Raw genomic sequence first — 14,033 nt, forward strand, 5'->3', positions numbered from 1 at the left:
CTCTCTGCTGATGAGCATTAGGGGTGCCCAAGGCCTCCTCACCTTGGGGTGGGTTGGCCAAACCGCTCAATGCTTTGGCAGCCTGTCTTTTGACATCCAGTTGACTTCCTATGGGTAGAGCCCAGTAGCTCTCTATTTCCTCTGCCTGCACCAGATTCCCGTTGGACTTTTTACTTTGGCTTGGGCTGAATGGGATTCTCTCTGCTTGTCCTCTGTCTCTGCCTCTCCCTCTCTCCCCACTCCCTTTCTCTCTCTCCTTCCTTGTCTGCATCACTTCTTTCCCCTTTTCCTGCATGCCCCGAGCCCCCATTCTACCCCAGGGGAGTTTGGGGCTTGGTTAGACAGGGAACACTGTATTTAGATGAGCCCCTCTTCCTGGGCAGTTGGTCCAAAGAAGGACCTAGAGTCCAGTGCTGTGACTGACTGCTGAGGGCTGGGGGTGGAGGCAGCAGGCTGGCAAGTCTGTGTGTCTAATGCAGATGCCTAAATCATGCTGGTATCTGGAGGGCCCAAGACAAATGCTTGTCTGGATCTCATTCTGGGCTCCTAGCCTGTCACACCAGAAGAACCTAGTTTGGAGAGCACCTATGCATTGGAGAAGGGGCGCTAGTGGAGTGAGGCAGAGCAGGAGTGATAGCTGGCGGCTGTTCTCTCCTGGCAGGAGGTGACTTGTGTTCACACTGTGGCTTGTAAAGGGTGAACCCAGGCATGGAGGGCCGCCTGGCATTAAGCAGAGCTGTTTCTCCCTTTCCTTTCCCCAGCTGGGTAGAGAGACATACATGAGTGTCTCTTTAGTGCTTGGCCTTGATCAGCACTGCCCAGACCTCAGATACCCAGCCAAGGGTCAATTTGAATTGTCCAGATTTTCCCTTATCTCTGCTATAAGGAGAACAGAAGCCAGTTTGGGGAAATCCTGTGGGTCGAAGCAGGGGTGCTAGTTGAGATTTGCCCTAATGAAATGCACTCTAGGCTATTCTTGGGGGTTGCTGGTGAAATTATATTTTAATGGGAATGTTCTTTTCTAAACTTTAACTAGCAAAGCCATAGCAGTGTTTGCAGTTAATAATGTACCTGGTGAGTGGTTGAGCTGAAGTTTAACAGCCAATTTAAAAAGCAAGGTAGGGAATTTAAAAAATAGGACATTGAGAACATGTGTGTCCTGGAATGATTTCAGTGTTTCTGTTGGAATAAGTGGTTTTGTGCTAACTGGAAGGGTTTCCATGCCCCTGTTGTCGTTAGTGGCCTTTCCAGGAGGCCCTGTTGCCAGGCTCCCTGGCCCTGAAAAGTAATCTACTGTGCTGCTCATTAGCAGATGAACCAGGAGGCCATTTCACCACTTTGTAAAGCTGCAGAGCTGGGGCAGCTCTTCCCCTGGTGGGATAGCCCAGTGAAGGTGGCTGCAGCAGGAAAGGGGGACCCAAATCATGATGCAGGCAGATGCTTCAGGCACACAAGGGTGGATAAAACCCTCATGGCTGAACAGGGGTGGGGCTGATGCAAGGAGTAAATCAGGGAGTCCGGTATCTGAGATGACAGTCCTTCTGCAGAGTTTGCTTTGGAAAAGAGAAGAGGTTTTTAAAAAAATCTCTGAATGGAAAATTTAGGGAAACTGAAACGGAGGCTCCTCTTGGATTCCGAGTGGTGTGTGTTACTGCAGGAGATTGGTACCTTTTGTTAGAGGCCCTGGATCTCAGGCCCTCCCTAGTTTAGGCTTCTGATTTCACGTTCACACCCTGGCTAGTTACTCCAGGCGTCCCTGTGCCCTGCTCCCTCTCTCTGGTACCCTGGCGGGCTTGTGGTTCACAGTGTGGCACACAGAAATGAACTCAGAGAGTGGACTCTGCCTGCCTCGTACCTATATCCCTCAAGGTGCCCGACACCAGTGGTTACTCAGTGGATGTTTGTGGAATGCATGGGGTGGTTACTTACAGCTGTGTGCAGTGTACACACACACACACACACACACACACACACCCCTTCGGTCCTGTCCCTGACACTCCCCCCCCACCCCTTTGGTCCCGTCCCTGACACACACACACACATCACACACACGCACACACACACCCCTTCGGTCCTGTCCCTAACACCCCCCCCTTCACCTTCGGTCCTGTCCCTGACACACACACACACACACACACACACACCCCTTCGGTCCTGTCCCTGACACACACACACCTTCGGTCCTGTCCCTGACACACACACACACACACACACACACCCCTTCGGTCCTGTCCCTGACACACACACACACACACCTTCAGTCCTGTCCCTGACACACACACACACACACACACACACACACACACACACACCTACCTTCGGTCCTGTCCCCGTGTGTCCTCACTTTCCCAGCTCCACCTGGAGTTCTTTCTTTTGCCTCTTGTGTGTCTTCACTCCTACTTGTTTTATTAGAAGACCTAGTATATGCCAGGCAGGTGTTGCACTAGTGCTTTATGTCAGCTGTCTCATTGACTCCCCATAGCCACTCTATGAAGTAGATGCTAGTATTATGTTGCCATTTTACAGATGAGAAAGTCAAGGTCAAGAGAAATTAACTAATTTGCCACAGAAGTTAATGGTGATACTGCTGCTCACCCACAGGCATCCCTGATTCAAAAGCTGAGTTCTTAACTTGTAGGCTACAAGCCTTCCTTTTCTGGGCTTTGAGCTGGAGTGGAGTGATTGCCTCAGGGAGAAAAGATGCTGCCCATTCTCCCCTCCCCTCTGCTCCACTATCTCACTTACCCCTGGAGTAGGAGCTCCCTGAAGATGAGTTGGCAGTAGGAAAGTTTCAGGCTCCAAGGGGTTGGGGTGGTGGATTTTGTGAGTTCATTTCCCCCGTTGTCGTTATTATTGCTGTTGGTACAATATACTATAAAAATCAGGAAGGAAAAAAGGCAACAAAGGAGGGATTGGGGTCTTCAAACTTTTTTGATCATGTATATCCTATTAATAGATTAGCATGTACCCTAATATATGCATACTCATAAATTATATTCATAAACTGCCTTGATAATGTACCTATAAGACATACACATGCACACTTAAAAGGATGATATAAAAATAAACATGAGGGCTTCCCTGGTGGCGCAGTGGTTGAGAATCCGCCTGCCGATGCAGGAGACATGGGTTCGTGCCCTGGTCCGGGAAGATCCCACATGCCGCGGAGCGGCTGGGCCCGTGAGCCATGGCTGCTGAGCCTGCGCGTCCAGAGCCTGTGCTCCGCAAAGGGAGAGACCACAACAGTGAGAGGCCCGCCTACCACACACACAAAAAAATAAATAAATAAACATGAATAGATGTTCTAATATTTTCTTCCTGAACTGAAGTGGGTCATTTGAGCACCTCAGGGTTGAGTGTGCCCCACTATAGAGACCCCTGTGTCCTGCCAGTTATCTGATAAATGCTCTGCTACTGTAGTCCAGTGCCCTGTGAGAGAGGGCATATCTACCTAGACCTTCCATTTTTAGGTGCTCTGATTTTCAGAAGCAAAGCAGGCAGGCACAGCCCTTCCAGCCCTCATGGTTTTTGCTTAAATTCTTACCAAATTGCCTGGAGCTAAGGGGGAAATTCTCCTAGATGCTGCTCTGGCTGCAGTCCTTTGCTGTTATTCCTGAGCCCCTCATTCAGTCCCCAATAGCTTTCAGACATCCTAGGGTACAAGGGAAGGGCTGTTTTCGGGGGGAGGTGGGGGCTTGGGTATAGCCCAAGGGTTGGTGAGGATGTGGAGAAACTGGAATTCTTGTGCATTGCTGCTGGGAACATAAACTAGTGCAGCCACAGTGGCAAACAGTTTGGCAGTTCCTCAAAAATCTAAATAGAATTACCATATGATTCAGCAATTCTCCTTCGAGGTATATACCCAAAGGAATTGAAAGCAGGAACAGATACTTGTACGCCAATGTTAATTGAAGCATTATTTACAGTAACCAAAAGGTAGAAATAACCCAGGTGTCTGTCTTAACAGATGAATGGATTAATAAAATGTATATATATACATACACTGATATATATATATACAATGGAATATAATTCAACCATAAGAAGAAATGAAATTCTGATATGTTCATTAATCGTGGGTGAAACTTGAAGACATCATGCTGCTAGACACAAATGGGCAAATACTGTATGATTCCATACACGGGGTACCTAGGATAGACACGTACAAATACAGAGAAGCAGAAGGATGAGAGGTTTTCAGAGGCTGGGGGCAGGGAGGGATGGGCAGTTCCTGCTAGTGAACGATTATAATGTTTCTGTTTGGGGTAATGAATATGTTTTAGAAATAAATGATGGTGACGGTTATACAACACTGTACATATAATAAGAAAAAAAAACTTTAAAAAAAAGAATAAGCAAGGAGAGGACGCTGGGGGCTGGGGTGGAGAGACAGTTAGTTAGTTCCTCGTCTGAATGTGTTACCACTGCTGATCAGATGCCAGGCTGTCCCTTTCCCTGTTGCCTGGTGTTAGGGCTGCTAGAATGGGATACCCGTGGCCACGCCCTGGCTGTACAGGTAGCTCTCCAGGCCCCCCAGGGGAATGGTCATCAAGATTTAGGCCATGAAGTAGGGCCATTTGTCTCCCTTCTTTGCCCTCTCCCTAGTCAGCTGATGACAGCTTTGGTACTGCAGCCTAGCACCCTGTGATCGAGGACACACCTTTCTGGGTGTTCCATTGTGAGAGCTCTCAGATTTTCAGAAGCAGGTAATGGTTTTTCTCTGAGGGCTGGAATCATGAAGTAGGGCAGACAAGTTTCTTTGGAGTTAAATTTAGGGCTTAGAATCCAGAGGTGGCAGAGAGAAGCTGTATTTAACAACTATCGCACCACCAAAAAGGAAAAAAAATGGCCTAAATTAAGCAAGGTACATGGAACCTGAAGATACTTCAACCAAATTGGAATAAGTACCTCTAAAAATAAAAGGTGCTGAAACCTGGAAAATACCAAATACGGCTTCTTGTTCAGGTGCTTGCTTCTCTGCTTTTCTGTTTTCGTCACCCTGTCCCAGAACTGCAGCTGTACAGAGACAACGTCACCCTCGTCCCGGAGGAATGGACTGTGTACAAGGCCTTGTCTTTCATGATGAGTTGTCCCTGGGGTGGGGAGGCAACTGGCAAATGTCCCCCGGGTCACTGTGGCCGCCCCTGCTCCTCATTACCCCCTCTCTCAGAATGCCTGTTTAGCTCTTGGATCTCCTGGGGAGGGCTGCCTTTAACTCAGAAACACCCTTGGTGCCACCTGGTTCCCAAGGCTCCAGCAGCCAAGTGCCGCATCTTGGGCACTTGATTTTTTTTTGTTGTTCGTCCTGGGCACTGGGCAGACCAGGTGCATGAAAGATTCTTAGAAACGCAGGTTCAAGGGAGGATGCACAAGGGCAACATCAAGATGCCTGTTCCCACAGATAGAACTTGAGTTTGCAGGACTTACAGTTGTTTCAGGAAGTGAGTGTTACATGGAGACAATAATAACAATAATAATAGTGAAAGATACTGGGTACTTACTGCATTCTGGGCCTGTCTCCAGGGGTCTTTATGCAGACAACCTCATGAGATGGATATTGTGATCATGCCCATTTAGAGTGAGAAAACTTAGGCTAAGTATCCTGCTCAGGGCTACACAGGCAGCAAGAGGTAAAGATGGATTTGAACCCATGCAGTCTGTCTCCAGGGTCTGTGCACCTCGCTACGTGTGAGTCAGTCATTTCTGTCAAAGCCACAGGGCTGCCTCCTCACCTGGGGCACAGTATCAGGACTCAGGGCTTTGCTCCTCTACCCACAGCCTCCTTTTTTGGGAAAAAGAACAGAATAAAAGTTGCTCCACTCTGCCCCTATTTGCTCCCCTGCTGGATGGGGGGTGATGTCAGCCTGACTGTGGCATGCAGGCTCCTGCTTTCTGCATTTTGCATTTGGTCAGGCCTAACATGGACATATTTATCAGACACCTACTATGTGCCAGGCCCTATGTTAGGTGCTTCACTCGTACTATCTCTCAACAGCCGGTGAATTAGGTATTACTGGTCCCAATTTACAGGTGAGAAAGCTGAGGTTCAGAGAGGTGAACCACTTGCCCAAGTTAAATAGCTAATTAATGGCAGAACCTCAGTTTGATCTCAGGACCATCTGATTAAAAAAATCTCTGGCCTTTCCACCCTCTTCCAGGAGGGTGCAGCGGGGCTGCTGTGACCTTCCATACTCCTGGCTCTGCCAAAAACCTATCTCCGGCTTTGATGATGCCAGCGTAGGTCTGAGGGCCAAGGTTGAAACAACACATGCCCTTTTTGGGAGAGATGCTGCGGGTAGAGGTGGGTGAGGAGGGTCCTCATGCTTCCTCCATGTGTCCTGCAGATCCTGCCCCGGGGAGAGTAATAGCTAGGATGCCCCCTTTGGGCATGGCCAGGGGTGGGTGCAGGGCTAAGGGCCTCTTTTCTGGGCCACTTCTCAGGTTGCCTGTAGCCGTAACTGTAAACTCTCTGGAAGGAGCTCTTGGCTGCTGGTTGGAAGCCGCGGCAGGGTCAGTGCTTTTGAGGGGCCAGGACAGGTGTGAGAAGCAGGTGCTCTTCTGCCTCTGAGACTTGTCCTCCCATGAGCTGCGGAGCCTGGAATCAGGATTACCTGAAGGAGCTGGTGGCTTTTCTGCAGCCCTTTCTGGCTGAGCTGCTGAGATTCTATCATCTCTTTAGGAGCCTCAGGCATCCTGGTAAGTGTCAGAGAAACCAGCCTGGGGCGGGGTTAGTTTGGGGACCATGCTGAGGAAACTTTGCTTGATGACCTGATTTTTCTAAAATTTGAGGGCTTTGTGTTTCGGGTTTGGAAAAAGCTGTAACCCGGAAGTGAGGAGGAATATGTTTCAGAAAATCCCCCTCAAAAGCAACAGCCGGCAGTGGGTCCTGAAGGAGTGCAGAGTGGAGCTGCTGGCTGGGTCTGTTCCTGGGGAGGACAGACTGCAGAGCTGGGCAGCGGGGACTGAGTGATGAAAGGAAGCCAAAGTTTCAGGACAAGTTTGGGTTCGAGGAGTTGGCAGGTAACTGGAGTGAGAGCTTCTTCCCTGCCCTGGGCCAGCCCTCTGTGTGCCTCAGTGTCCCCATTTGTACATTGGGGGTGAAATCCCCTGGAGCATCGGGAGGCCTCAGCCTCGGGGGTGTAGCTGTTACACAGTCGTTGTTGTCGTTATTTATTATTTAAGCACCTCTCCTTTGGCTGACCAGCGGCCTGTGAGTGGAGTATCACCTTGGGTTGTGGGAACCCTTTCTCCGCTGGACCCTGCAATCACCTGTTTGTAGTTAGTACCTACTGCTTACCGGGACTGCACCAGATGCTTCACATGGGTTAGTGATGGAGGCCAGGGAGCCTTCCTGCAACCCCCAGGGAAGCTCTTCCCCCCTCCTGTGGACTCCTGCAGTGCTTGTTTCTGCAGTGTGGGTGTGCATGTCCCCCTCTCCCTGCCTTCTGTTCTTCTCCCCCCTCACCAGGGACTGGCCCGATCCTCACTCTCCTGGCACCCAGGTCTCAGGAAACATTTGAGTAAACGGGTGGGGTGTGGGGGGTTGTGTGTAGAATCTAGATCTTCAGTGGCTCCTCATCTCATTACTGTTTCCTGGCTCAGCTCAGGCCCTGGGTGCCCAGGCCTTCTGCTCTGGGTGCCACTTGGTGGCTGTGCCGGCTTCTCCAGGACTGGTGGGACTTAAGGCGGTGATGGCTGCGGGAGTGGGGCTGGGGGGCTGCCAGTGGCTGCATACGGGACAAAAGGAAACAGGAGCCAGCGTCCAGGAGTGAAGGAACTGAAAGGACGTGTGGCCCAAGGTGGACAGAGAAGCTGGTTCACAGCGAGGGTTATGGTTGGTGGAGCCATGCAGGGGATGGATGTGAGGGGTGAGGGTGTGTACATGAGCTTGATCTGGACTGGAGAGTAGAGGCCTGGAGCCTGGGGTGCACAGGAACCCAGAACCCAGGCCGTCACTCATCTCCTTGTCATCAGTGGGTGCCTTGGGGGCAGTAGGTTTCAGCTCTAAAAATCCACCAGTGTCACCTGGGCTCTTGGCCTGGGGTGAGCCACATATGGAGGTGCAGGCCTGTGTGGCTCGGAAGGGCCCCTCTACCCAGGAGCCATGTTTTATGGGAAAGCTGGAGCCAGGAACCGCACCCTGATAAAAAAAAGTGTTTTCATTCTCGGGGGCGTTAATTAACACAGATTAGATTTCAACTGAGTGGGCCTTTTGTTGCAGGAGCCTTTCTAATCACCATAGTTTCAATACTGCTGCGGTTTCACTGAGCCAATTCAGGTTCATTACTTTGGTCTGTTACCACCCCAGGTATTCAGCCCTGATGTTATTACTTATGGCCCCACTGGGCCCAGTTTTTCAAACTCGATTTAACTACTGGCCTGGCATCTCTCTCAGGTATCACCCTCGTAGGGTGCTGAGCCTGGAAAAAGATAACCCAAGAATGTAGGCACGTTTTCTTGGCTCTCTGAATTTTATTAAACATTTACAAACGTGTTTTCTTCAGTTTCCCAGGGTAATCTGGCACAAACAAGATAGGCTTCAAAAGTTATTTCCAGTTGTCATATTTATGAATAATTCCATAAGTTCTCACTGTATAGAGACTGACTGGAAAGGAATCAGACAATGGTGGAAGGGAAGCCAGGCTGAAAGTTGGAAAGAAAGGCTGCCATGGCTGGTGGCGGGTCACCAAGTGTAAAGACAGGGAGCTTCCTGGCTCAGGCAGGGGTTTGGCCCGAGGCCCATCCCCCCATCCCCCCATCCCCCAGCCATGAGGCTTCCATTCTTGGAGTTGACACTGCATGTGCTTCTGGGTGAGAGACTTAATGATTCTTTTTCTTTTCAATATTTTTTCTCTGGTTATATTTGCTGTGTAATTAAGGAATTAGCAAGTAAGAAAATATGTTACCCTGTATCCTGCCATCCCAAGATAATGGCACTTAAGATCTTAGCATAGTTCCTTCTAGATTTTGGGGGGCATTTAAAAATATTATTGCGGTCTTACACTCTTCATACATAAGTCTATATATCTTGCACTTGCAGGATAGTTATTTCTTTTTATTATTATAGAAACAATTCATATTTTATTGTAGAAAATTTGGAAAATACAGAGGAAAAGCACAGAGAGGAAAAATAAAAATTGCATTGATTATTTTTCCATCCAGAGAGAACCACTCTTTGTGACTGTCTATGTGTGTACACTGCCAGTCTTCCTTTTCTCAAGCATATACACACATTATCTCTCGCCACAAATTGAGGTCATACATATACAGACATCCTTTCTTTTCCCTTTTTACTTAAAAATACCCCACGAATCTGTGTCATGACGTGAAGTTTTGCTTTGAGACATGATTTTTTAAAAATAATTTGTTTATGTGAAATTTATGTAATATAAAATTAACCATTTTAAAGGGAGCAACTCAGTAGTATTTAGTACATTCACAATGTTGTGCAACCAGCACCTCTATCTAGTTTCAAAACATTTCCATCCTCTAAAGTAAATCTCCTTACCATTAAGCAGTTTCTCCCCATTTCCCCCAGCCTCTGGCAACCAGCCAATCTGCATTCTGTCTCTCTAGATTTATCTGTTCAGGATATTTCATGCAAATGGAATCATACATGAGACTTGATTTTTTTTTTTTTTTTTACGGTACGCGGGCCTCTCACTGCTGTGACCTCTCCTGTTGCGGAGCACCGGCTCCGGACGCGCAGGCTCAGCGGCCATGGCTCACGGGCCCAGCCACTCCGCGGCATGTGGGATCTTCCTGGACCGGGGCATGAACCCGTGTCCCCTGCATCGGCAGGCGGACTCTCAACCACGAGACTTGATTTTTATTGGCTCATAGTATGCTTGTATGGATCTATTTGAACAGGCCCTTGGTCTTCAGTGTAAGGTGTCATCATCAAGGAGCTGGGATTCTGTCATATGGATATACCATAATTTATCTAATCCCTTATCTTTGGACACTGAGGTTATTTCCATTTTTTTAATGCCTACAGGTAATAATGTGTTGAACATCTTTGTGCCTAAACCTTTTAAAAAATTTCAGATTAGCAAGGACACACGTTGTCGAATATCCCGTGTAATTTAGTTTGAAAATGGTTATGAAAGAAACTCTTTTTTTTGTCTCCTCGAATGAAAGACTCTAGCCTCTAACCTTCGGTCTGCCTGTTGCTTTTTTTGACAGTTTTATATCTTCCATCAAAGCCATTCTTTGGTAAGGGTGACTAATGCTGCTTTAAACCATGCAAGGTGATAATACCTCACATTACACAAAGGTAGCGCTTAAGAAGGTAGCACTTAAACCTGCCACTTCTGTTGGGATCATCTGGGCTGTTTTTGCTGAATCTTTCTGTTCTTCAAGGGCAACGTAACTTTTGCAGAGATTGGTTAAACTGCTTTAGATTTAGCTCACAGGGCTGGCCAGTGCTTGTGGAGCTTGTAGCTGCCAGAGACCTCAGGTAAAAGCTGTTGTTTCCTGTCTCTCATCCAGGTGCAAGAAGTGCCAGCGTAATTCTGGCTCTGAGATGCTCTGTATAGACAGATTGTGGATTAGGGCTTAGCCAGGAGCAGACTTCATGGAGAGACTTCAGATCTCCTGCAAAATCCAAGACTGGCAGGATGTTCCTTTATCCCTGTCACAGACCTGGATTAGGTGTTATTAAAATGTGAGCTACTTTTGACTTTTACTGTGGCATTGTGAGCATGGGGTCATTGAAGGGTCCTTGGCTGATTCTGTGGGCAGAGAGAGAGAGAGCGAGAGTGAGTGTACAACACAGAACAAGCTGATGGGAGAAACGCCAAAGTGAGGTCTAAGCTTTGCTGTGCCATTAAATAGCTGTGTGACATTGGGCAAGACATGCTACCCCCTAGGAATCAGGTTATCTGTACTTTAGGTGGGTGTTGACTTGCCCTGGGCATTAGCCCCCATTCAGAATTGCACTTGCTAGACCATCATCGATGACTCTTCCCTCCAAGCCTAGCATACAGTACCTGGGGCAGAGTGAGCCTCAGCATGAACAAGTTTGGGCACACACATGTGCACACGCACACACATGTGCACACGCACACACACACATACATACACATACATTCCTCTGAGCTACTCCGTTATGATGACAGAATGTGCCTATTTGCCTGGTCCCTATGGAAATTATCCAAAAAGAATATATTCCTACAAACTAGATCACTGGGTATGGTTTTCCCCCCATTCTGCTTTCTCAGTGGCTGTGTATGTTCTCTGAAATCTTCCCTTTTCTAGATGACTGGGTCTCTAACCATGGCTCAGTCATTTTAGATCCCTTGTGTGGGCTCACGAGGCCTACCTTCACTTGATGTAACTGGGAGCAGTCCTTACAGTTCCATCCTGCTCCCTGCCCACCATTCTAGAGCTTTCGAGAGGTAGTCTTGACTGTCTTTTATGGTCATTATAGACTGCTGGCTCATGTTTGACACAGCTTGGAGGAAAAAAACCTCCGAATCTATGTAGACCAGTAACTTTCTTTAAGCTTTATTGATTCTGAGCTTCAGTGTATACATTGTCTTCTCTAATAGTCTGTAAACGACTGACTTATTCAATTAATTCAAACATTAACTGAACCTCTGCTGTGTGCCAGACACTATACTAGATTCTAGGGAATCAAAGATAAGTAAATCGTGATCCCTCAAGATGCCCCAGTCCAGTGGGGATGAGCAGATACATAAACAACTGCAGTGGGACAAGTGTCCTCTTGTGGATTTGTATAGAATGCAACAGGAACACAGAGGCGAGGGCAGTTCATTCGATGGATAGGCTCAATAGGAAGCAACATTGAACTGGGCTTTGAAGGATGGGTAGGATGTTGCCATATGGATGGGAAGAGTTTTCTGGAAAAAAACTCATTCTATTCATTTGTTCAGCAAGTCTCTCCTTCTAGTCTGCCACAGTTCAGGCACCATGGTTTGTTAGTTTAGATTTTCTTCTTTATATTCTCTAGGGTGTCTAGCATAGTGCTTGGTATACAACAGTTGTTTGGAAAATATATGAGTAAATTAAAATCCATCTGATAGGTAAGGGAAGTAAAAATTACTCTGACGTTTGCAGAAACTGAATTTCAAGTGAAACAATGTATATGGAAATAAAGCATGAGACAATTATAAGGTGTGTACCTAATATTTACCTCTCTTGTTAGCTGTTTTTGTTTTGTTCTCTTCCCAAGAAATTTATTTGGAGGATTTCTGTAACCTTTCAAGTAACTACAGCATTCTATGATTATTAGTTTTTTATTCTGTGCTCTGATAGTGCTGGATAAAAGAACATTTATGGTGATGTTTTTGTTTTATTTAATGATTATTTTGTTATTGTTCAACAAAATATATAGGGCGAGAAGCCCTACAAATCCCTCTTAACTTGTGGAGGTCCCTCGTCTTTGTGTTAAGTTTGCTTCTTACCTACTGAAGCCCAGAACTTCCTTTCTGACTTCTCCATTCAGTTTAGCTTCCTGTGGGTCTGAGGGGTTATTTTCTGAACTTTATATAAGTTTATGTTTGGTGAGTCAACTTTCTGATCATGATAAAGGCCAATTATTCTTTTATAAAACCTTTGTGATTTGTCACATTCCCGTCTTTCCAGTTTCTTGAGCAGGAAGAGAAAGAAAAGTAAGCACCCTCTAAATCTGCTTTGCATGTTCCTGCAGAGTAAGTAATAGACTTTTCATTTATTTAAACAAAAAAAGTAAAAGAAAATAAACACAAATTAGAAAAACATTGTCTAATCAACCAGGTAAATTTATCTTTAGGAGGTAACTTAAGTTGTGCCCTTAAATGCAATACTATTTATTCAAACACTAAAAGTTAACCAGTAAAGAGCTCTGATGCAAACTTTGTCAGTGTAAATTCTTCTATTTTGTTGCAAAAATAGAACATAAAATGAAATCTTATATTTCAATCATGTGACCAAAGGTCTTAGTTTATTATCGTTCTGAAGAGCCCTGGTCCTCACCATTTGGTCTAGCTTATTTAATTTAAAAATTGGGGTGGTGTGCGTAATTGCTCTTATTCTTTTTTTTTTTTTTTGAACTGTCAGGCTTTCTCTAGATTACAGTCACTCTAGAACTCACAGGACCTTTCTGATAATTTTCTTTGATTTCTCTTTAAAATTTTTATGTATTTATTTATTTAGTTTTTGGCTGTGTTGGGTCTTCATTGCTGCACATGGGCTTTCTCTAGTTGCAGAAAGCAAGGGCTACTCTTTGCTGCAGAGCGCAGGCTTCTCACTGCGGTGGCTTCTCTTGTTGCAGAGCACGGGCTCTAGGCGTGTGGGCTTCCGTAGTTGCAGCACATGGGCTCAGTAGTTGTGGCTCGTGAGCTCTAGAGCGTAGGCCCAGTAGTTGTGGCGCATGGGCTTAGTTGCTCTGTGGCATGTGGGATCTTCCCGGACCAGGGATGAAACCCGTGTCCCCTGCATTGGCAGGTGGATTCTTAACCACTGCGCCACCAGGGAAGTCCCTCTTTGATTTCTTCATACTCATATATTCTTACATGCATTTAGTCATTTAATACAAGGCATTTAGCTGATTACTATGATGAAGACCAAGGTTTAAGAATAGTCTATGAGAATGTATAATCCAGTGAGATCTAATAGTATCATCTCCATGCCTCTGCATAAGCTGTTCCCTCTGCCTGGAGTGCCCTTTGTTTGTCCCCTCTTGTGCATGTGGTAACTTAATCCTTAGCCTTCAAGGCATAGCTCAAACCTCCCTGTCTTGTTCAGGGCAGTGGATCCCCCAGCCTTGGCTGTACATTCCTAGAAAGGAACTTCAGAATTATTGCAGTGGTTCAGCAAACTCACATGGATACTAAACATTATCTGCAGATTGAATAAACAATATGTAATTTGTCAAACATATTATCAAATGTATGTAGATGCCATTGTGAAAAATGAAATTAAAATATTTAAATTTAATTAAAATGCCTTACTGAATTCATAGTAGTTCTTTGTCCTTTTGTATTTTTACAGTAAAAAATACTAAAGGTATAACCGTTACAAATGGAGGT

General features: G+C 46.3%; 1 protein-coding gene across 14 annotated transcripts in view; it reads left to right on the top strand.

Annotated features, from left to right (window-relative positions):
• Positions 1–14,033, top strand: part of PLEKHA7 (pleckstrin homology domain containing A7) — a 242,947-nt gene that overhangs the window by 68,859 nt on the left and 160,055 nt on the right. The window lies entirely within an intron of this gene.

This window comes from Kogia breviceps, chromosome 7 (assembly GCF_026419965.1).
Source record: "Kogia breviceps isolate mKogBre1 chromosome 7, mKogBre1 haplotype 1, whole genome shotgun sequence".
NCBI classification, from domain to species: domain Eukaryota; kingdom Metazoa; phylum Chordata; class Mammalia; order Artiodactyla; family Physeteridae; genus Kogia; species Kogia breviceps.